Source organism: Procambarus clarkii, chromosome 18, assembly GCF_040958095.1.
Source record: "Procambarus clarkii isolate CNS0578487 chromosome 18, FALCON_Pclarkii_2.0, whole genome shotgun sequence".
Classification (NCBI taxonomy): domain Eukaryota; kingdom Metazoa; phylum Arthropoda; class Malacostraca; order Decapoda; family Cambaridae; genus Procambarus; species Procambarus clarkii.
Genome location: NC_091167.1, coordinates 15,447,003 through 15,471,287, shown reverse-complemented (window position 1 = coordinate 15,471,287; position 24,285 = coordinate 15,447,003). Strand labels below are relative to the sequence as shown.

The 24,285-nt window shown below is 40.4% G+C and overlaps 1 protein-coding gene across 1 annotated transcript in view; it reads right to left on the bottom strand.

The window, feature by feature from the left end:
* Positions 1-18,272, bottom strand: part of LOC123754476 (ubiquitin thioesterase trabid) — a gene marked incomplete in the record, with an annotated part of 72,226 nt that extends 53,954 nt beyond the window's left edge. Inside the window, 1 exon segment of the mRNA XM_069326284.1 lies at positions 17,603-18,272.
* Positions 18,273-24,285: the final 6,013 nt, after the last annotated feature.

The window sequence follows — 24,285 nt, the reverse complement described above, 5'->3', positions numbered from 1 at the left end:
CTTTACAAGCTTGGCTACATACAACCTACAAGTGCTAAAGCCAAGGGTGTATGTGATTGCGTTATATGAAAGCACACAATGAGGAAACAGGAAGTGAAAATTATTTGTACCTGGTGCAACGAGAGCAAAGTCGCGCTGTGCACCATGGACTACTTCGTTGATTGTATCTCACTTCCGAAGTACTGTACTGAGTAATTACCTAAATGTAATTACCTAAGTGTAGTTACAGGATGAGAGCTACGCTCGTGGTGTCCCGTCTTCCCAACACTCTGTCATATAACGCTTTGAAACTACTGATGGTCTTGGCCTCCACCACCTTCTCACTTAACTTGTTCCAACCGTCTACCACTCTATTTGCGAAGGTGAATTTTCTTATATTTCTTCGGCATCTGTGTTTAGCTAGTTTAAATCAATGACCTCTTGTTCTTGAAGTGCCAGGTCTCAGGAAATCTTCCCTGTCGATTTTATCTATTCCTGTTACTATTTTGTATGTAGTGATCATATCACCTCTTTTTCTTCTGTCTTCTAGTTTTGGCATGTTTAATGCTTCTAACCTCTCCCTTCTACCCTTCTACCCTTCAGTTCTGGGAGCCACTTAGTAGCATGTCTTTGCACCTTTTCCAGTTTGTTGATGTGCTTCTTAAGATATGGGCACCACACAACAGCTACATATTCTAGCTTTGGCCTAACAAAAGTCATGAACAATTTCTTTAGTATATCGCCATCCATGTATTTAAATGCAATTCTGAAGTTAGAAAGCATAGCATAGGCTCCTTGCACAATATTCTTTATGTGGTCCTCAGGTGATAGTTTTCTATCTAGAACCACCCCTAGATCTCTTTCTTTATCAGAATTCTTTAAAGATTTCTCACATAATATATAGGTTGTGTGGGGTCTATGTTCTCCTATTCCACATTCCATAACATGACATTTATTAACATTAAATTCCATTTGCCAAGTGGTGCTCCATCTACTTATTTTGTCCAGGTCTTCTTGAAGGGCATGACAATCATCTAAATTCCTTATCCTTCCTATTATCTTAGCATCATCAGCAAACATGTTCATATAATTTTGTATACCAACTGGTAGATCATTTATGTACACAATAAACATCACTGGTGCAAGAACTGAACCCTGTGGTACTCCACTTGTGACATTTCTCCATTCCGATACATTGCCTCTGATTACTGCCCTCATTTTTCTATGTCAGAAAATTTTTCATCCATGATAGAAGCTTACCTGTCACCCCTCCAATATTTTCCAGTTTCCAGAACAACCTCTTATGTGGAACTCTGTCGAAAGACTTTTTTAGGTCCAGATAGATGCAGTCAACCCAACCATCTCTTTCCTGTAATATCTCTGTGGCTCGATCATAGAAACTGAGTAAATTCGATACACAGGATCTTCCAGATCGAAAACCATACTGTCTGTCTGATATTATATCTTTTTTCTCTAGGTGTTCTACCCATTTAGTTTTGATTAGTTTTTCCAATACTTTCACTATTACACTTGTCAATGATACAGGTCTATAATTGAGGGGGTCTTCCCTGCTGCCACTTTTGTAGATTGGAACTATGTTAGCCTGTTTCCACACGTCTGCTACGATTCCTGTACACAGGGATGCCTGAAAGATCAGGTGAAGTGGAATGCTGAGCTCAGGTGCACATTCTCTCAGAACCCATGGTGAAACTCCATCTGGACCAACTGCTTTGTTCTTTCTTAGCTCCTTGAGCAATTTTTCCACTTCGTCTCTAGACACCTCTATGTGCTCTATGTTGTTCTCTGGAATTCTTATTGTATCTGGTTCCCTAAAGATTTCATTTTGTACAAACACACTTTGGAACTTTTCGTTTAGTGTTTCACACATTTCCTTTTCATCTTCCGTGAATCTATTTCCCATTTTCAACCTCTGAATATTATCCTTTACCTGCAATTTGTTGTTTATGAATTTATAGAATAGACCTGGTTCTGTTTTACATTTGTCTGCAATCCCTTTTTCAAAATTTCTTTCTGCCTCTCTCCTCACTGCTGTGTAGTTGTTTCTCGCATCTTTGTATCGCTGGTATGTTTGGGGGTTCGGCCTCTTCCTGTATTGATTCCATTTTTGTGTCTTTTGGTCTCTAGCCCTCTCGCAATTTCTATTGAACCAATCCTGTTTCCTAGTTCTGCATCTCTGTTTTGGTATAAATTTTGTTTGTGCCTTTATCATATATTTCACAAAACTTGACATACATCTCATTCACTTCCTTGCTTAGCATTAAGTCTGTCCAATTATACTCACTAAAAAAATTTCTAAGGTCACCATAATGTCCTCTCCTGAAGTCTGGTTTTTCAACTGCTTCAAACTCCTTATTTTCTTCCAGCTTATAACGCATTGCATACTTTATTCCCAAAAAGACATGGTCACTTTTACCCAAGGGAGGAAGGTACTGAATGTCAAATATCTCTTCCTCCTTCCTGGTAAATATCAAATCTAGCATGGAGGGAACGTCCCCTTCCCTCATCCTCATAGCTTGTTTAACATGTTGATACAAGAATGTTTCCAGGATGAGGTCTACAAATTTACAGGTCCAAAAATCTTCTGTTTTCGCTTCATATGCTTCCCAGTCAATGGATTTCAAGTTGAAGTCACCGACTATCAACAGTCGTGATCTATCGGTATCCGCTCTCGCTATAATCTCTCTCATTGTTGTTATAAGACCTTCACGTTTACTATCTAGCTCCTTCTTTGACCATGTGCTGCTTGGCGGTGGACTATATGCATTTATTATCATTAGTTTATCATCCTCATGGCAGATCTCTAGTGCTATTATGTCAACTTCTTGTGGATTGGCAGTCATTATTTCCCTCACCTTTAGGTGTTCTTTTACCAGCACAGCAACGCCACCGCCTTTCCTAATTTTTCTATGCCGTCTCCAAATTGAGTAGCCCCTTGGGAATATGACCTCATTTAAAATTACATCTTCAAGTTTTGTCTCCGTGAGTGCAACAATGTCTGGTGTCTGCAGCTGTATTACATCACTTAACTCCAGTATCTTCGATCTCACTCCATCTATGTTGGTGTATGCAATCTTCAGGAACTTTTTCCCCTCTCCTTATTCTTCACTCCCCCTCTCTCTATTGATTTTGCTGGTTTGCCTTTATGTACCACTTTACTGGTTTGCCTACCCCTATCACTTTGTAGAAAAAAGAATTTATTTCTTCTTCATTCCTGCTCTCATTTAAATGTTTTGCCTCGGCGAGGTTCAGTTTCAGCTTCTCTCTATCTTCTTTTGAAAGATCTCGTCTTAATGACCACCCTTTCCCATCCTCATCACTTTGTAATTTTCTAGCATTCCTTAGTACTTCTTCCATCTGTTTGGCACCCTTTAGGGTGATCCTCAAAGGTCGATCTTTCCCTTTTACGTACCTGCCTATTCTCCTGTAGTCGCACACATTCTCTATGGTTGTAAGACCTTCTACGAGGCCAACAATTTTATCTACTACTTTTGCTTCTTCTACAGCTCTTTCTGACCTAGATGTTATCGCCTTTTCTTTGTAGCCAAAAATGATCAGGGACTTACTCCGATCAACTGTGTTTTGCACCAACTTCGGGTTAGATGCCAATTCTTTCCTCACTTCTAGCCTAATGTTTGTTTTGTCTTGGTTGCTGCAGTGTTTGACTTCCTTTACTGCTTCTTCTATTTTTTCCTTCTCCTTGGCCACTTGTGCATAAGTGAGTTGCATATCTTTCTTGCACTGTTCTATTCCCTGTGTAACTTCCTCCATCTGTGCTGACAAAAGCTGTTTCTCCTGTTGAATTTCCTTGCCTAACCTATTGTAGTCATTTATGTTTAAATTTACTTTAACTTCTTCCAAAGCTATTTTTAAGAGTTTATTTTCTTCTTCCATGGCTTTGCAATTTGTTTCCAATTAATTCTTATCCTTGCGCAAGTCTTTCACTAAACCCTCAAGACATAAAACTTTGCTATTCAAATGGTCATTACTTTCTTTCAATTTACTAATTATTTCTATATGAGAGTTCACTATAGTATCTAAATTTACCAACTTGTTATGTAGACTGCTAATATCAATGCTTTCTTCATTGAATCCCTCAAAATCAAGCTCTGTTTTGTTTTTCCCCTTGCCAGTGGCCATCTTGAATGTTCTTCTCTGCACTGTAAACACTAGGGCAACTTTTTCTCATCCGATTTTTCACTTCCCTTAGCACTTTCCTGTTATCTCACCTATTTTTCAAGAGCACTATACCTTTATGTTCTCTGGGACACCACTCACTACCATCAACCTGTACTACAATACTTAGGATTGTTGAAATATGCTGGAGCTCCTCTGCTGCAAGTGTTGACCCTCTGTGCATAATAAAGTGTTACTGTGTAAATAGTGTGTGAAATTGTACATATTGTAATTTTAGTGAATTTTTAACAAGTAATATTGCGACAATAAACATTTATTGTGGATACATTACTGACACATGTATTACAGTTCCATGGAACATTATGAACGTTCTACTGTATACATATTGTAAAGAACACAAATATGCATCATATACGATAAAGAAAATATAAAAATGCATTGGAAATACATAGAACAAATAATTGAAAATATATTTGTGGCAACACCCGATGCTTGAATTACCCGCGCCACCGTGTCCGGGCGATTCATGCTTTTTTTTTTAAAAGCTGTGTTTTTCATGTGTTTTTCACGAGAGAAATCTTCGAAACCTCTTTACCGATTGCTTTCAAATTTTGACACGCGTTGCATTCGAATAGGCGTGCATTTCTATATACTTACTATATACATGCCTTACCTGTGACCGGAGAAAACATCCTTTTTTTAAAAAAACATCGCCATCTGTTGGATGTAAGACCAACACGTGCTGTAATCTCGCAGAGTTCTTCACCAATTGCTTTGAAATTCTGACACAACGTTCCATTCGAATATGCGCGTCTTTTTATATACAGTACCTCCTACTAAGTATATAGATGCCACCTTTGTGACAAGTAAAAACATGCATTTTTGAAAAACATCGCCATCTGTTGCACATAATAGCAACATGCATGCTATACTAAATATGTCACGAATTCCATTTGAATGTTTCCGATTGCATTGATAAATTTTATTTTCATAGATTTCGATTTATTTGATTTTTTACTGAATTATTTTGTGTGACATTGTATTGGAATTAAGCTGTGTTGCTTACCATACCGTTCATTTCGTATGTATAAGCCACACCTGTTACAGGTACAACTATGCATTTCTTGAAAAACAGCACCATCTGTTGCATGTAAGAGGAACACACATGCAATACTAAATATGTTACAATATCATTTCAATATTTCTGATTGCATTGATAAATTGGAATGGTGGGGATGACGAGAGGGACAGAAGTGAGAGATGATGGGGAGGACGAGGGGACAAGGGAGGGTGTAATGGTGGGGAAGGACGAGGGGACGGGGGAGTTTGGGATAGTGGGGACGAGGGGGATGAGGGAATGGAGAATGGTGGGTAAGACAAAGGGACAGGGGAGTGGGGCATGGTGGGAAGGAAGAGGTGACCGTAGAGTGGGGAATGGTTGGGAGGCCGAGGAGACGGGTCAGGGGGGGAATTGTGGGGGGGGGGGGAATTGGGGGGGGGGGGGGGGAATTGGGGGGGGGGGGGGAATTGTGGGGGGGGGGAATTGTGGGGGGGGGGGGGGACTGGGGGACAGGGAAGGTTCCAGGGGACAGGAATATATACTAGCAGTACCCGGCCAATGCGTGGCCGGGTACTGCTAGCATATATACATACTGTATATCTATATAAATAAAAATGTAAATGGTCGTTTGTTCAAAATTGCTAATCTCAGAAAGTTCTTCACCGATTGCTTTGAAATTTTCACACAACGTTCCATTCGCATCCGAACGGGTTTATATATACATATTATATAGATGTCACATCTGTGACTTTTTATTTAAAAACTGTATTTTTTCAAGTGTTTTTCATGGGAGGGAAATCTTCGAAACCTCTTTACCGATTGCTTTGAAATTTTGACATTGTATTCAAATAGGCGTGTGTTTTTATATACCTCCTATATGCATGCCACACCTGTGACAGGAAAAATCATGCTTTTTTTTTTTAAAAACAGCGCCATTTGTTGGACGTAAGAGCAACACACGCTGAAATCTCCAAAAGTTCTTCATCGATTGCTTTGAAATTTTGATACAACGTTCCATTTGAATACACGCATGTTTTTATATACCGACTATATAGATGCCACACCTGTGACATGTAAAAACATGCTTTTTTGAAAAACAATGCCATCTATTGCACGTAATAGCAAATCATGCTAGACTAAATGTGTTAAGATTCCTTTTCAATGTTTCCGACTGCATTGATAAATTAAATTTTCATAAATTTCTATTTATTTTCATTTTGATTTAATATATTTTGTGTGATATTGCGTTGAAATTGAGCTGTGTTGTTTACCATACCATTCATTTCCTGAGTATAGTTTATTTTTGTATTTTATCATTTTTTCATTTCGTTCATTTATCTGTTTTTCTTATATTTCAGTGATGGGAACATCAGATCATTTGATGTTCTTAATTTTCTGTTGGGATCATCAGATCATTTGGGAATGCATCGAACAAGGGAGTGGGAAATGTTGGGGAGGACAAGGGGAAGGAAGTGGGGGATTTTGGGGAGGACGAGAGGACAGGGGAGGGGGTAATAGTGGGGAGGACAAGGGGACAGGGCAGTTGGGGACGAGAGGATAGGGGAATGGCGAATGGTGGGGAGGACAAGGAGACAGAGGCGTGGGGGTTGGTGGAAAGGACGAGGGGATGGGGGAGGGAGGGAATGGTAGGGAGGATGAGGGGATGGGGGAGTGGGAGATGGTGGGGAGGAGGATGGGATGATGAAGTGGGGAATGGTTAGAAGGACGAAACGACGCTGGAGTGGGGAATGTTGAGGAGGACAAAGGGACGGGGGAGGGGAGGGGAGGGGAGGACGAGGGGATGGAGGAGTGGAGAATTGTTGGGAGGAAGAGGGGACGGGTGAGTGAGGAATGCTTGGAAGGAAGAGGGGACGGGTGAGAGAGGAATGGTTCTGAGGATGAGGGGACCGGGCATGGGGAATGGTGGGGAGAGCTAGGAGACGGGGGAAGGTTACTGTGGCTCAGCAACACATGTGCGTTGCTGAGCCACAGCAATGGGTGGCCGGGTACAGCTAGTATTTACATAAGTCTGAACTACAATACTAATACTGACCTTAACCACTAACCATATCAATTTCTAAGGTAGTCTTGAAAAGATTGCTATGTATGGTCCCACACAGGAAGAGATTCAGCTAGCCTCAAAGAGTGTCCGTCAGTCAGGAAGAGATTCAGGTATTCTTGAAAATATCTATGGAAAACACCACCATGGAAGCCGCTAACACTTTAGGAGGAGCCGGTCGGCCGAGCGGACAGCACACTGGACTTGTGATCCTGTGGTCCGGGGTTCGATCCCGGGCGCCGGCGAGAAACAATGGGCAGAGTTTCTTTCACCTAGCAGAAAAATAGGTACCTGGGTGTTAACCAGCTGTCACGGGCTGCTTCCTGGGGGTGGAGGCCTGGTCGAGGACCGGGCCGCGGGGACACTAAAGCCCCAAAATCATCTCAAGATAACTGTTCATCTATGCTACTTGTATCAAATGCATCATCACTGAACGCAGAAAGCGAATTCATCTATGAATCATCTAAATAAATTGGAGATAGCATAAGATGGCAAAGGTAATGCTCAGAGCTACAACTGGATACGCTCGCTGTATCGTCCTCATAGGTGCTGTATCACTTGCATCTGACCTTTGTGTTAGGTCCTTATTGTGCCTAGCTTCACCAATATTATGACCCTTATGTTCATCAAACAATAAGGTTTGAATTTCATCGACAGAGTGTTGTCTTTCAACACCGTGTCGGACAGGTGTTTGGGAGTCAGAGGCGTGTGCGCCACCCATGGTTGCTCATTCAGTACTAACCCAGCCAGCAGCCCTAGGGCATTCTGGGAATTTTTTCCAAGATGGCTGCCTCTCACTGGAGGTCCTAAGAGCCCATTTCATACACAACCAACCTCGCACACATTTAGAATGGGTATGGAAAAATCAAAGAGTTTTCTCGGTTGGCGCAGTTTCCCGCCGACCGAGAATACTCGGCTGATGCAGTTAAGTGGTTAAATACTTCCAGGAGGGATGTAACGGAACACGTCCTGCATACAAGAAACAAATATCTATCTAATATTCCAAGAGTAAGATTTAACCAAAGCAGAAATGCCATGCAAATTAAAGGTCTAAATTATGGAATGATTAAAACTGTACTTCTCTCAACCAGTTTGGAGAGAAATTAAGAAATACCTAATTAACATTTTGTAACCAATTCCACTACCATTTCCTCAACCTACATGTCAACCAGTGTTTTGCTGTTGTTGTAAATATTAATTATTATACAGTGGTACCTCGGAATACGAGTGTCCCTGAATACAAGTTTTTCGGAATACGAGCAGGATTTGCTCGGAAAATGTGCCTCGGAAGGCAAGGGTTACCTCGGAACACGAGTTTGTTGATACGCGTACAGGCTGAACTAGCACGTGGTGGTATGGCGATCGTCGCCCCTCCGCCCCTCAGTTTACCAGTGCCTCGCGCCAATGACTATCCCACGTCAATTCTAAACCCGGATTTTCAGTGTTTTGTTGGATTTTTGGTCATTTGACCATAAAAGTTGGTATTATATATCTCACCATGGGTCCCAAGAAAGCCAGTGGTAAGGATCAAGGCAAGAAAGCCCATGTGAGGATGACAATAGAGGAGAAACAAGAGATCATTCGGAAGCATGAAAATGGTACACGGGTTGTTGAACTGTGGGAAGAGATGCAAACTTTTATTGAAAAGACTCACCCAGAGAAAGCTGTAGTAGGCCGTTGCCTTAATCTTTTCAATGACAATGTGATGCCTTACTACAGAGACAGCTTGTGAAGAAGGGAAAAACAAGTTTCTATGGACAGATTTGTTGTGAGAAAATCGAGCAGTGAGCCACAACCAGGACCTAGTGGTATGCAGGCAAAACGTGCCAGGGAGTGCACACCAGAAAGGTCCCCACTGCCTGATATTATAATGGAAGGGGACTCCCCTTCCAAACACCTCTCCTCCTTCCCCCTCCTCACCATCTTCCATACGCCTACAGCATTCAACAACAAGGGTAAGTAATAACTTGAACATAGTTTTGTAGGTTTATTTAGATGAATTAGGTATAAAATTTAGTTTAAAGTGAAGTTTTTGGGGTAGTCAGGAACGGATTAATTCATTTCCCATTATTTCTTATGGGGAAATTAGCTTCGGAATACGAGTTTTCGGAATATGAGCTGTCTCCAGGAATGGATTAAACTCTTAAACCGAGGTACCTCTATTTGTACTGTTCATAAAAACTGCAATTTTTAAATGTCATTTAAAAACACTAAATCATTTGCCAAAGGTCTTTAACAATTCAAATATATATTAACTTACGTCTCATTTAGTGTTTAACATTACCACATTTATTGATTGAATTTATTTATATGCAAAAGGATACATTGGATTGTTAAAATACATATATACTGTGCTGATTTAATGGTACAGAACATTCATGCACAGGGGACGCGGTCGGGTCAAGATACCTGCTCCGCACCTTCCCCCCCCCCCCCTCCCCCCATGCTGGGTACTGAGATGGAGACTCAGTCACCAGAAGACATGGCTACTTCTCACGGCGTTATTAACATGGACCCTGAAAGCAGCCAGTCAGACGAGGAGGGCGAGTATCTAGAAGTTCTGACAAGGAATAAGAAGAAACGAAGAAGACAGGAGGCAAGGCGTAGTGTGGACAGTAATACACTTAACGGAAACGATAAAAGAATGAAGAACGACGCCGAGACTGATGCAGACAAACGGACGGAACGATGTCAGGAAGGTGAGGATCAGCGGAGATGGAGGCTTCTCTTCCCTGCCTCATGCATGTTGGCCTATCATCAGAAGCTGCTGTGGACCGTCAAACTCGGAAGAGAACACCGCAAGTTCGAGCCCCTGCTGAAGGAAGGTGTAAACAGACCTTACTTAACGGTAGGTTCTAGGGAGGCAGTGACGTTTCTTAGCCAGCAAGGATATGATGGAATTCTTATGGAAATACCGGAGGGGAACGAGAAGCTGACGAAGGTAATTATCTATAAATACCCTCAGATTCTGGACCCCGAGTTTATACTCGACGACCAACGATTTGTGTGGGCCAAGCGTCACCTTATTAAAGGTGAAGCTAGGAGTCAGGTGGTGGCTCTAGTGAGAGGTGACGTACCCGAAAAAGTGTTCATCACCGGGGCTGGCTACAGGCATGTAGCAAAGTATGTGGAAGAGCCCATAATATGCCTGAAATGCTGCAGATGGGGGCATAAATCCTGGAGCTGTCAAAATGATCCACGATGTCGTTTCTGCGGAAAGTCTCACCTCTCTACTGTGTGTAGAAACAGACTGAATCTGGGTGAGAAAATAGTTCCCAGATGCTGCAACTGTGGAGGTGTTCACAATGCGAGCTCGGCTGTGTGTAGCTTGAGGCCGAGTATGGCTGTTCTCCGGCCGGTGAATGTTACAGAGCAAGCAAGAGCTCTTACCCAGACACCGGGAGCACAGCAAAACAGTCTGCCCCAAACAGTGCCAGTGAACCGGACGAATGCGTGGGTAAAGGAGTCACCTTTACTTAGGCAGGCTCCAGCAACAAGCAGCCACGCCACCACTCAGGACTCCGGCAGTGACAGTGTAACGGTGAGTGAAGTGGCTACTGTGGCTCAGAGAGAGGGTCATAATAATATGGTCAAGGAAGTGTGGGCTGAACTTAAAAAAGTTGGTGAGTTCCTCCAAAATCTGGGGCAGAGAATCGAGTCCATCGAGGCTAAATTAAACGTTCAGGAGGTCAAGGAAAATCACAAAACGGTGAAGGATAGTCAGGATATAGTGGTTGAGGACAAAAATGAAATATTGAGTGATGAAATGAAGGAAAGTGAAGTGTGTGTGAATGATGGTAGTCGTAGTGAAAGGAAGAACCCTATAATTACACATAAAATGAAGGAATCATTTGGGCCAATAATGGACATCTCAGGGCTGAAAAAATCTCTTGAGAATCGCAATGTCGCTTTTACTGGTGAACTTGGGAGGAGGTGGGAGATGTTATACAAGGTATGGCTATCATTTAGTGAACTTATTGGGGATGACTTAGGCAATGAATTGATTAATAATGGATCACCCTAGACTGAAAGTGTTGTCATGGAATGTTAATGGTTTGAGAAACAGGGTTACAGATGTTCATTGTTATGTGATGGGAAATGATATTGATGTTGTAGCTCTCCAAGAGACAGGGGATAGGAATGAAGGATTATTGAAATTAAATGGTTATAAAGGGTTTCACCTCTTCGCTGCAAATAACATCAGAGGCACGTCGATTTATGTTAAGAACTCCATACCAGCAGAGTTAGTAGAACCGCCATCAAAAACGCAAGGTATAGAGAGTGTCTGTGTTAAATTATCATTAAGGGAAGGGGAATTTATTGTAGTTAATTTGTATGTATCCAGGAACTGCTTCGACGCTAACTATTTACCTGACTGCATTTATACTAATCCTTCACTGGTCATTGGGGACCTTAATGCTCGGCACACAAGCCTTGGGACAGTGGGTAGTATTAATGCTAATGGGGTCAAGTGGTTACAGTTTCTACAAGATCATCCAGATACCTGTCTATTGGGAAACAATGAACCAACTCACATCAGGGGAGGACGGCTTGACTATGCCTGCGTTTTAAACTCTCAGGGGATTATGGGGGAGGCTCGGGTTGTTCGGGAACTACTTAGTGACCACTTTGCCTTGAACGTTGAATTACCACTGGGGAAAAAACAAGTCCACTTTCAAAGGAAAAGGCTAAATATTAAGAAAGATATGAAAAATTATTTTATTCAAAATATGGGAGATTGGTATCAACATTACACGCCGCTCTGCGTTGATAGTTTTTACGAGGACATGGTCGAGAACATAGAGAAATTAGTACAGAGGGAAAATAACGGGGGCAGTGGAAGCAAGACGCACGGACCTAAGAAATTTAAATATTCCAATGATCAGCAAGTCAAGGGATGGGAGAGAATGCTACGGGGTGCGCATAAAGCATGGTTAAAAAATGGAATGAGGGATGAAGAGAAAAATACAATGTTGGAAGTGGCTAGGGAATGCAGTCAGGTGAGGAAGGAGGCGCGGGACAGATACTGGCAAGACTTTGCTCAGGCCATTGGTAATACTAAGAACCTTAAAGACATATGGAGAGCAGTAAATAAAGTCAGGGGTTGTAAGACCAAATTCATTGCTCACTCAGATCCAGGGAAAGTTGCTAATGAGTTAGTAGATAAATGGGCAAGTGCTGCTGGTATGGAGTCCTTACCTGCAGACACGAGAGTCACCATTGAGTCATGGGAAAATATTAGAAATGGAGTAACTTTATGTGCCTTAAATACAAGATCTATAGCATGCACTGAGATAACCCACGATGAGCTACTGGATGCTATAAAAAGTGGCAGCTCCACTGCTCCGGGAAAAGATGGAGTAACGTATGACATACTTAATTATTTAGCCGGTATGAAACCTAATCCCTTACTTGATTTGTTTAATATGAGTTATAGAGAGGGAAAGTTACCAAGAAAATGGAAAGAGGCTGTCATCATTCCTATCCCTAAGTCAAACGGAGGCTACAGACCTGTCTCCTTAATATCCTGCTTTTGTAAAATGATGGAAAGGATTTTGTTAAATAGGCTACTCTACCTTGTAGGTGATAACATGTCCAATAATCTCTTTGGTTTTATCAAAGGCAAAAGTACTGCGGATTGTCTCTTAAAGTGTTTGTCTAATGTGGATGACAATTGTAGAGTTTTTGTTGATCTACAAGGAGCGTTTGATAAAGCCAATGGGGAAGTAATCTTATACGAATTAGCCAATCTGGGAATAACAGGGAGATTGCTACACTGGATAAGGGATTACCTGCAAGGCAGAAAAGGTCAGGTGTATTACCAGGGATACATGTCTGAGGAACGGAGGTTTCAGTTAGGTACCCCACAAGGGGGAGTATTAAGTCCCACCTTATTCAATGTATTAATGAACAGATTAGCATCAGAGATGTATCCTCCAGGGGTCACGACGATCATATATGCTGATGACATTCTTATACAAGGCACTTCTGGGAACAAAATTCAAGATGCTCTTAACATACTTGGTACAACCTGTCACAAGTTAGGCTTAGTTATAAATGCAGATAAAACCAAATACGAGTATAGGAAACGAAGAAATATAACACTTACTCTAAATGGTGTGGAACTGAGCCGTGTACAGAAGTACAAGTATCTGGGCATGTATGTTGGATACACATGTGAGAGTAAAAATGCTGAAATAAATCATATCAGCACCTTATGTAAAGCCCGTCTGCATCCTCTAAAAGCACTGGCTTTTTCTGGTAAAGGTGTTGGGGTACCTATCTTGCGGATGTTATACATAAGCACTGTTCGATCCCTGATAGACTACGCAGCACCCGTATTGTCTTACACAGGCCAAGGCAGAATTCAAAAAATAGAGCTGATACAGAACGAGGCTATGAGGATTATTCTTGGATGTCAAAGAAATGCAATGATTGAAATAATGAGAATGGAATTAAATTTACAGAGTGTGTGTGATAGAGTCCGTGACATTAACACTAGAGTATCTATTCGTTTCATGCGGAGAAAAGGAGGGAATAAGCTGTTTGAGAGCGTTCAGACCTGCTTGAGTGACGTACACACTTCCAGGAAACTGAGGGAGACACGCTATACGAGAGGATTAGCTCATGACCTCAGGGAATACGACGTACTTGACTGCTGTAAACCCTCTCGAAAGTGTAATATGTCTGCTCCCTGGAAAGTACAGAAAATAGACGTCGAAATTGTACCCCTCAAGGTGAAAAAGATTCATCATGAACCGGGACAATTACGGTGTTTGTATGGAAGCATGATATCTCGGTTACCAAGAGGCAACAGTTTACATGTATATTGCGACGGGTCGGTGGCGGAGGATGGCAGGGCAGGGTGTGGTGTCCTAATAAGGGATTATACGGAGTTTGGGACTGTGGACAGGATAATTGAACTCCGGCTTAGTAATTATATATCATCCACACAAGCTGAACTGCAGGCCATTCTGGCGTGTTTGGAGGAAGTACGTCATGACGACAAAAATGTTTTTGTATTTGTCAATAGCCGAGGAGCACTGGAGTCCTTAAACAGTCGAAACCCAGTCTTCATGTCTATAGTGGAGGACTGTAAGAGAAGAATAACTGAGATACAGCTGAAAGGTTATAGTGTGAAATTCATGTGGATTCCATCTCACGTTGGAATAGTGCTCAACGAGGTGGCGGATGACTTGGCCAAACGTGCCACATCAAAACCACAAGTTGACATTGAATGTGAATTCACAATGAGACAAATAAGAAGCAAAATCAGAAATATTCAGGCACAGGCGGGAGTGGAGAGGAGAGAGATAATGTATGAGAGTAGTCAAACCATGCAACACTACATGTATGTGAGTCAAAACACCCATTTCACTTATGGTAAAAGGAGAAATGCTTGGAGTGACTCTGTGTACATGCGGCTCAGGCTTGGGTACAAATATTACTGGGAATATGGGATAGATGTTCATGGTAATGACACGAAGTGTAAACTATGTGGTATGTTAAGGTCTCACACCCTTGCCCATTATATTCTTGATTGTCCGTTGATTAGTGTATATAGAAACACTGAGATAAGGACTGTTCCTGAACAAATAGCCTGGATGTGTCACAACGGAAAGGTTGATGATATTCTTGAGAGATATAAGAATTTTGCACCAAGATTGTAATATTTTGTTGAATTATCTGCAGGTGTCTTGCAAATTGTCTATACAGTATACCTAGGTCATAAAAGTATTTGTGTGTACGTCTGATAACATACTACTTGTGAAGGAGGAAATGTATATTTTTACCTCTCAAAATGTTTGGTAATGTGTTTATTTGTGATGTGTGTCTATGTATATATTAACACGTTGTACTGAATGGGGTGAGAATAGCTTGAGCTACCTCATCCCTTTGTGTGTATTTTACCTCAATAAACTTATTTCAATTTCAATTCAATTTCAACATTCATGCAAGGCTACTAATTCTCTGTACCAGTACTTCAATGTTTTATGTAGTTCTTCACTGTATCATGTATCAAGTGTATTTATCAGGTATTTTTATATCAATCAATAATGGGAAAATCAGGAACAGCTCTAGACCACTACATCTGGTGTAGTGGGCTGGAGCATGTCTGAGAATACCCAGCGCATACTTTCAGATCCTCACAGGATCTACTGATTTTCTCATCATGTTAATGTCAAATATTATTGAGAAAATCAACTGGAACTCTAAGATGACTCGATCTCACAACCGAGAAAATCTCAGCTGCTGACGCTAACACCACCACCCTCGCTTAGTAAAAACTCATTCAACCAGATTTCTACTGAAATCACAGGTAGTCTGGAGGCCCCTTCTGAAGTCAGTCCAAGTTTTACACATGACCCCCTAAACACCCGGGTGTAGACGTAGTTCACCCACTGTATGTTTTAACATCAGATACACAGAGAATTTACACTGTGATATATATATCAATGAGAAAATCAAGACTTCCTGTGATTTCGGTAGAAATCCAGTTGTATAACTTTTAAGAAGGTGGTCCAGTAGTTAGTGTCAGCGGCTGGGTTCTCTCAGTTGTGGGTTTGAGTCACCTAAGAGGTCCACTTGATTTTCTCATTTATATATATCACATTAGTATTAATTCTGTGTATTATTATTACAGTATTATTAATATTATTATTATTTATTATCATTATTATTATTATATACCCAACAATTCGTTCCATCAACCTATAATGCTATTAAAACACCACAATTTACTCACCTTTTCTGAATCTAAATTGATCCACTTTTTATCAATAGATATTTATTTATCCAATTACATACAAGAATGTACATTGGGTTGAGAAAGTATATATTTTGGCGATTGATTGTTAAGCTCTTAAAAAGCCACTACCACACAGCATTTTAGGCAGGTCTTTAAGCTAACCAAAAACGAAATAATTGGTACATTGTAATAGAAGTTGAATTCAACGTAATAAATACATTATAAAGTGATAGAACAGATTATACTGATGAAGTTCATTGTCTTTATTACTAAACTGGATGAGTGGGAAGTGCAAAATACAATGAGTTAGTAGCACAATGTGGGAAACTATGAAAATGAAATTAGGTACTTTTTGGTTCTGCTTTTGAATAAAAGTAAAGGTTGGACAATTCTATAATTTATTAGGAAATGCGTTCCATATATTAGGTCCTTATATTTGAATAGTGTGTCTCTAGGAATATCAAAGGTACACTTATTTCTGGTGTGATGCTCATGGGTTCTATTACATCTATCAGGGAAGTTTCAAATCAGGATTAGAATATAGGAATACGATTTTGTAAGTAAATAGCACAAAGAGAATATATGGAGTAAGTGTATGTTAACTTGTTGTGCAAGTGTATTCTGCCCGAAACACTTTGCGTAATAGTGGCTTCAGGCATTGTATGTACTAGCTCTATCTATAAATCCATCAATCTTTGTAAAATCTCCTGTATGTATGTACCTTACCTAAATAAACATTTATTTATTTATTTATTATTATTTATTGTTAAGGGACTTAAACAGAGGGTCTGTGTGTTGTCAGAAGACAACAAATTATGATTATCCTCAAACAACTGTCCTCAAATTACTATGCTGCAATATACTTGTTGATAATCCTCAAATTTTACTATAATGCACCTACTAATCTTCTTCAAATTTTCTTACAATGTACCAGTTAACATTTTTCAATTTTGCAAGAAACTACCTACTTAAAATTATATGTTAGATTAAGGACCTGCCCAAAACGTTATGCGTGTTGGTGGCTTTACAAGAATGTAAAAACACCAATGCTATGTACTTTCGTAAACCTAATGTACCTTCTTGTATACAAATAAATAAATAAATAAGACAGCGTTATAGTTCCGATATAATTATATGAAAATAGAGTTAGTATCGTTATGATAGCAGATATTTGCAGTTATGATGGGGCTCAAGGTAATTTGCAGTAGTTGAACCCCATGCACAGATACTGTGTGTAAGACAGGGATAGATTAGTGTGTAGTATAATGAGAGGATAGCAGAGTGGGGAACATAATATCTGATTTTAGAGAGTATACCGACTGTTGTTAAGCCTTTTGGTTGTGTTGTATGTGGTTGCTGAAGTCTCTTGTCTATGTATAGGCCAAGAAACTTCCCCCCATTTTTACTATTAATACTGACACTATTTGATGGTGTATTTGTTTTAACAATTTGCTTTTAAATTAGATGTAGTAGATTTTTTCTGTGTTAATTTGTTGGTTGACATTCACGAGTGGACTTTTAAATCATTATTTACAATATCATTTAGAGTGAATGTTCTATATTGGATTTATATATTTACCACTCTGTTAATGTAACTAACCTTTCTACTGTCATGCAAAGGATGGGTATGAGAGGCCATCCCCTAGGGGGTAGAAATAGCCTAAGCTACTCTATCCCTTTGAGATGTATTTCTTTCTTATCTTAATAAATATACTTGAACTTGAGAGTCCATCAACTAAATAAACCAAACTGATTGGAAAGTGCTGCACATTTTCTGTTATGATCCATTTTTCCAAAGATGCGAGAGACAGTGAGATTTTGACACGATTGTATACTGTAATTCCTCGTCTTGCACAAAGTCAACTGTCATGCTAATTCTGGTGTCGACCACCTTACCCGACCGTCCAGACCTGCCTCGTGTAGATAACTTTAGATAACAAGGCAGGAGTGAGCTGCAAGTGTAGCGACTCTTCACAAAAACATTAAATCCATCATCCGCAAAGTATAGGTGAAAGCTTCATTCACAATATTAAAACCTTATTTGGTATCCGTATTGCTCCAGTTCATCTACTTCAAGTCCAAGTTATCAAGCACTTTGTGTCACACCGAAGCCATTAACAATTGCAGCATAACAACAAAAACAAAGAAATCCAAAAATGTCCTCCGACCCTCAAATTTCGTCGAGACGTTAAAGCCAATATTTATTTGCTTATTTAGACGGCACCCCGGCCAAAGTGTACGGCCATTTTCAGACAAATACAAGGAACGGTTGTTACATATCACACACATGCCTCAAGAACCCGACTAAGGGCTGGTACCCTGACTTACATACCAAAATACCACATGAGGAACAGACGACCCTGAGATTTCTCTGTCGTGACGTCACAGCCCTCTGTTGGTAAACAAGCTAAGCTGTGATCACAAACTACCAATTTTAACACTGATTTACCAGCCCTTGGGACAATATATATTCAATTGTAAATAATTGTCTAGTACTTAATTTAATTATATTTTGATTTTAGTGGGCGATTTCTTTCAGTATATCAATGTTGGATGACAAGTTGTTACCGCTCATGTTCGATTTACGTTTTCGTTTGTGAATTAAATTTGTTTAATTTTGTTTACTTTTACTGTATTTATTTATTAACAAGCTAAGGTACACACAGCAAGGTGGTGCTACTCTATTTTATATGAAGGATTACACATCAAAAGCTAGCTATTTTATCTAATATCCACATCTTATAGGATGGTTAGTCACTTGCATTCAAAGAACGAATTGTTATATTTATTTATATATATAAATACAAGAAGGTACAGTAGGTTTATGAGAATATATATATCATTGATGTTTTTACATTCTTGTAAAGCCACTAACAAGCATAGCGTTTCGGGCAGGTCCTTAATCTAACAGTCAACTTAGTATTAAGTATTTAGTATTTAGTATTAGTATTAGTATTTAGTATTTAGTATTTAGTATTCAACTTAGTATTAACAGTCAAATTAGTATTAAGCTTTAGTCATTTAAGTTTATCATGCCCGAAACGCTTTGCGTAATACTGGCTTTAGGCATTGTATGTACTAGCTCTACCTATAAGTCAACCAATCCTTGTAAAAATTTATTGTATGTATGTACCTTACCTAAATAAAATTGTATTGTATTGTATTGTTGTGTATTGTAACTTTAAGTACGTAATTTCTAGCAATATTGAAAATTGATGGTTCTTGGTTCTTGGTCTCTATTTCAGCGATGTTCTCCTACTCTTCGTGGTCCATGATAATCACATGGGCCCTATGGACAAAGATTGTTCTCTTGGATTGGTACTCCGCCTGAGTGGGGGCGGGGAGACTGATATCCCCAGATTTATAAGTTTTACCAGTGAGGCAGATGAGAACAGTTCATTAAGGTTACCATTGGGAACCACCATGATTTTTTGTATTATTAACAAGCTTAGGTATACACAGCAATATGCTGCTACCCTATTCTGTATGAAAGATTACACAGTGTAGATCAAACACTAGCTATAAGTTCGTCTAATTTCCCCATCTCACAGGATGATTAGTTATACGTCGAATCAGGGGTGGGAATAGCAGCCTCAGTACAAAAACAAATCAACTTTGACTAAAAATCAGGTGAGAACATAAAGTGTAAGACTGATCTATTAGCCCCACTAGTAAAATCTGGGTGCAGCACAAAAATATCTTCCAATATTCCTGAGTGTATGAAGAAATTACAGAGCTCAAAGTACCTCATACCATTAGGTCTAGAGAAGTCACTTGTAACAGGGTAATCACAGATATAGTGTTGGAGAGTATGTCCCAGCTCTTGTTCACATAGTTTACAATTGGAATGTTCACCATTGATAGAGTCATTACCTGCAGTCACCTGCCATAAATATCGACATCCCAGCCTAATTCTGGCAATTACAATGTCACACTGTGAATAATTTAATAATAATTTAATGTGAATAAATGCCATGTTATGGAATATGGAATAGGAGAACATAGACCCCGCACAACCTATAAATTATGTGATAAATCTTTAAAGAATTCTGATAAAGAAAGAGATCTTCAGATCTCTTCAACTTAACAACTCAGAACTCAGAAAGATATCTTCAAGAGATCTATTCAGAGAGGTGGTGGTACTGCTCTTTACTACCACCGAGAACTGACATGCTTAAAAGTAATTAGTACTAGAGACTACTGTGGGGAGTATATCTTCACCAGCTTCAGAGTCAAGGGTGCTGAGTCTGTCCTGACTGTTGGAGCAGTCTATAGAATTCCTAACACTGATGTGTCCGAATTCAACTCTAACCTTAGAAATCTAATACTAGATAACAGACTGAATAAAAACCATCTAATTATCGCAGGGGACTTTAATATTGACCTCTGCGAGCCTGAACACCCTACTGCTGTTAGCTTCTTCAACTGTATGAATTCCTGCTTCCTCATACCTTTAATCACTAGACCAACTAGAATCACTGATAGTACTGCCACGGCTCTTGATCACATCTGGACTAACATAACCTCTCCACTTATAAATAAATAAATAAATAAATGTTTATTCAGGTAAGGTACATACATACAAGAGATTTTACAAAAATGGATAGATTTATAGATAGAGCTAGTACATACAATGCCTAAAGCCACTATTACGCAAAGCGTTTCGGGCAGGAAAAACATTAATGACTAAAACTTAATACTAATTGAGTATAAAGAATAAAATGTGTTGAGAACAAATGAAAATAAAAAAAGGGGGGAACATGGCTGAAAAAGCAGCACAAATACAATTAGGTCGACAAACAGCGTTGTTTAAAAAAACAGACTTGGGTTGACAATATAGGGGTAAGGTAGGTTACAGGGAATTTATTAGGTAGTGCTTCATTTTTATCTTAAACTGGTTGAGAGAGGTACTGTCTTTAACATGGTTGGGAAGGTCATTCCACATTCTGGGTCCCTTGATTTGTAGAGCATTTCTTGTTTGATTAAGTCGTACTCTAGGAATATCAAAACTGTATTTATTTCTGGTGTGGTGCTCATGGGTTCTGTTACAACCTTCTATGAAGCTTTTGAGGTCAGGATTGGCATTACAGTTCGGCGTTTTATATATGTATAATACACATGAGAGGATGTGCAGAGAGGATGAGCCATTATCAGAGAGAGAGAGAAATGAGGAGGAAAGGTGCCCAACCACTTGGACGGTCGGGGGACTGAACGCCGACCTGCATGCAGCGAGACCGTCGCTCTACCATCCAGTCCCAAGTGGTTGGAGACCTCCAGGTATAAGACAGAAAGAGTCATTACGAGCCCGAAGGCTAAAAGTCACCTGCTGCTTACCTTGAACTTGATTTGATTCAGAACTTGATTTGTTTAATATGAGTTATAGAGAGGGAAAGTTACCAAGAAAATGGAAAGAGGCTGTCATCATTCCTATCCCTAAGTCAAACGGAGGCTACAGACCTGTCTCCTTAATATCCTGCAGGACTAGGTTTCATACCGGCTAAATAAATAAGAATGTCATACGTTACTCCATCTTTCCCTGGAGCAGTAGAGCTGCCACTTTTTATAGCATCCAGTAGCTCATCGTGAGTTATCTCAGTGCATGTTACAGATCTTGTATTTAAGGCACATAAAGTTACTCCATTTCTAATATTTTCCCATGACTCAATGGTGATTCTCGTGTCTGCAGGTAAGGACTCCATACCAGCTGCACTAGCCCATTTATCTACTAACTCATTAGCAACCTTCCCTGGATCTGAGTGAGCAATGAATTTGGTCTTACAACCCCTGATTTTGTTTACTGCTCTCCATATGTCTTTAAGGTTCTTAGTATTACCAATGGACTGAGCAAAGTCTTGCCAGTATCTGTCCCGCGCCTCCTTCCTCACCTGACTGCATTCCCTAGCCACTTCCAACATTGTATTTTTCTCTTCATCCCTCATTCCATTTTTAACCATTCTTTATGTGCACTCAGTAGCATTTTCTCCCACCCCTTGACTTGCTGATCATTGGAATATTTAAATTTCTTAGGTCCATGCGTCTTGCTTCCCCTGCTCCCGTTATTTTCCCTCTGTACTAATTTCTCTATGTTCTCGACCATGTCCTCGTAAAAACTATCAACGCAGAGCGGTGTGTATTGTTGATACCAATCTCCCATATTTTGAATAAAATAATTTTTCATATCTTTATTAATATTTAGCCTTTTCCTTTGAAAGTGGACTTGTTTTTCCCCAGTGGTAATTCAACGTTCAAGGCAAAGTGGTCACTAAGTAGTTCCCGAACAACCTGAGCCTCCCCCATAATCCCCTGAGAGTTTAAAATGCAGGCATAGTCAAGCCGTCCTCCCCTGATGTGAGTTGGTTCATTGTTTCCCAAGAGACAGGTATCTGGATGATCTTGTAGAAACTGTAACCACTTGACCCCATTAGCATTAATACTACCCACTGTCCCAAGGCTTGTGTGCCGAGCATTAAGGTCCCCAATGACCAGTGAAGGATCAGTATAAATGCAGTCAGGTAAATAGTTAGCGTCGAAGCAGTTCCTGGATACATACAAATTAACTACAATAAATTCCCCTTCCCTTAATGATAATTTAACACAGACACTCTCTATACCTTGCGTTTTTGACGGCGGTTCTACTAACTCTGTTGGTATGGAGTTCTTAACATAAATCGACGTGCCTCTGATGTTATTTGCAGCGAAGAGGTTAAACCCTTTATAGCCATTTAATTTCAATAATCCTTCATTCCTATCCCCTGTCTCCTGGAGAGCTACAACATCAATATCATTTCCCATCACATAACAATGAACATCTGTAACCCTGTTTCTTAAACCATTAACATTCCATGACAACATTTTCAGTCTAGGGTGATCCATTATTAATCAATTCACTGTCTAAGTCATCCCCAATAAGTTCACTAAATGATAGCCATACCGTGTATAACATCTCCCACCTCCTCCCAAGTTCACCAGTAAAAGCGACATTGCGATTCTCAAGAGATTTTTTCAGCCCTGTGACGTCCATTATTGGCCCAAATGATTCCTTCATTTTATGTGTAATTATAGGGTTCTTCCTTTCACTACGACTATCATCATTCACACACACTTCACTTTCCTTCATTTCATCACTCAATATTTCATTATTGCCCTCAACAACTATATCCTGATTTTCCTTGACCTCCTGAACGTTCAATTTCGCCTCGATGGACTCGATTCTCTGCCCAAGATTTCGGAGGAACTCACCAACTTTTCTAAGTTCAGCGCACACTTCCTTGACCATATCATTGTGGCCCTCTTTCTGAGCCACAGTAGCCACTTCACTCACCGTTACACTGTCCCTGCCGGAGTCCTGAGTGGTGGCGTGGCTGCTTGTTGCTTGAGCCTGCCTAAGTAAAGGTGACTCCTTTACCCACGCATTCGTCCGGTTCACTGGCACTGTTTGGGGCAGACTGTTTTGCTGTGCTCCCGGTGTCTGGGTAAGAGCTCTTGCTTGCTCTGTAACATTCACCGGCCGGAGAACAGCCATACTCGGCCTCTTGCTACACACAGCCGAGCTGGCATTGTGAACACCTCCACAGTTGCAGCATCTGGGAACTATTTTCTCACCCAGATTAAGTCTGTTTCTACACACATTAGACAGGTGAGACTTTCCGCAGAAACGACATCGTGGGTCATTTTGACAGCTCCAGGATTTGTGCCCCCATCTGCAGCATTTCAGGCATATTATGGGCTCTTCCACATACTTTGCTACATGCCTGTAGCCAGCCCCGGTGATGAACACTTTCTCGGGTACTTCACCTCTCACTAGAGCCACCACCTGACTCCTAGCTTCACTTTTAATAAGGTGACGCTTGGCCCACACAAATCGTTGGTCGTCGAGGATGAACTCGGGGTCTAGAATCTGAGGGTATTTGTAGATAATTACCTTCGTCAGCTTCTCGTTCCCCTCCGGTATTTCCATAACAATTCCATCATATCCTTGCTGGGTAAGATACTCCACTGCCTCCATAGAACCTACCGTTAAGTAAGGTCTGTTTACACCTTCCTTCAGCAGGGGCTCGAACTTGCGGTGTTCTCTTCCAAGTCTGACTGTCCACAGCAGCTTCTGATGATAGGCTAGCGTGCATGAGGCAGGGAAGAGAAGCCTCCACCTCCGCTGACCTTCACCTTCCTGACATCGTTCCGTCCGTTCGTCGGCATCAGTCTCGGCGTCGTTCTTCATTCTCTTGTCGTTTCCGTTAAGTGTACCATTACTGTCCACACTACGCCTTGCCTCCTGTCTTCTTC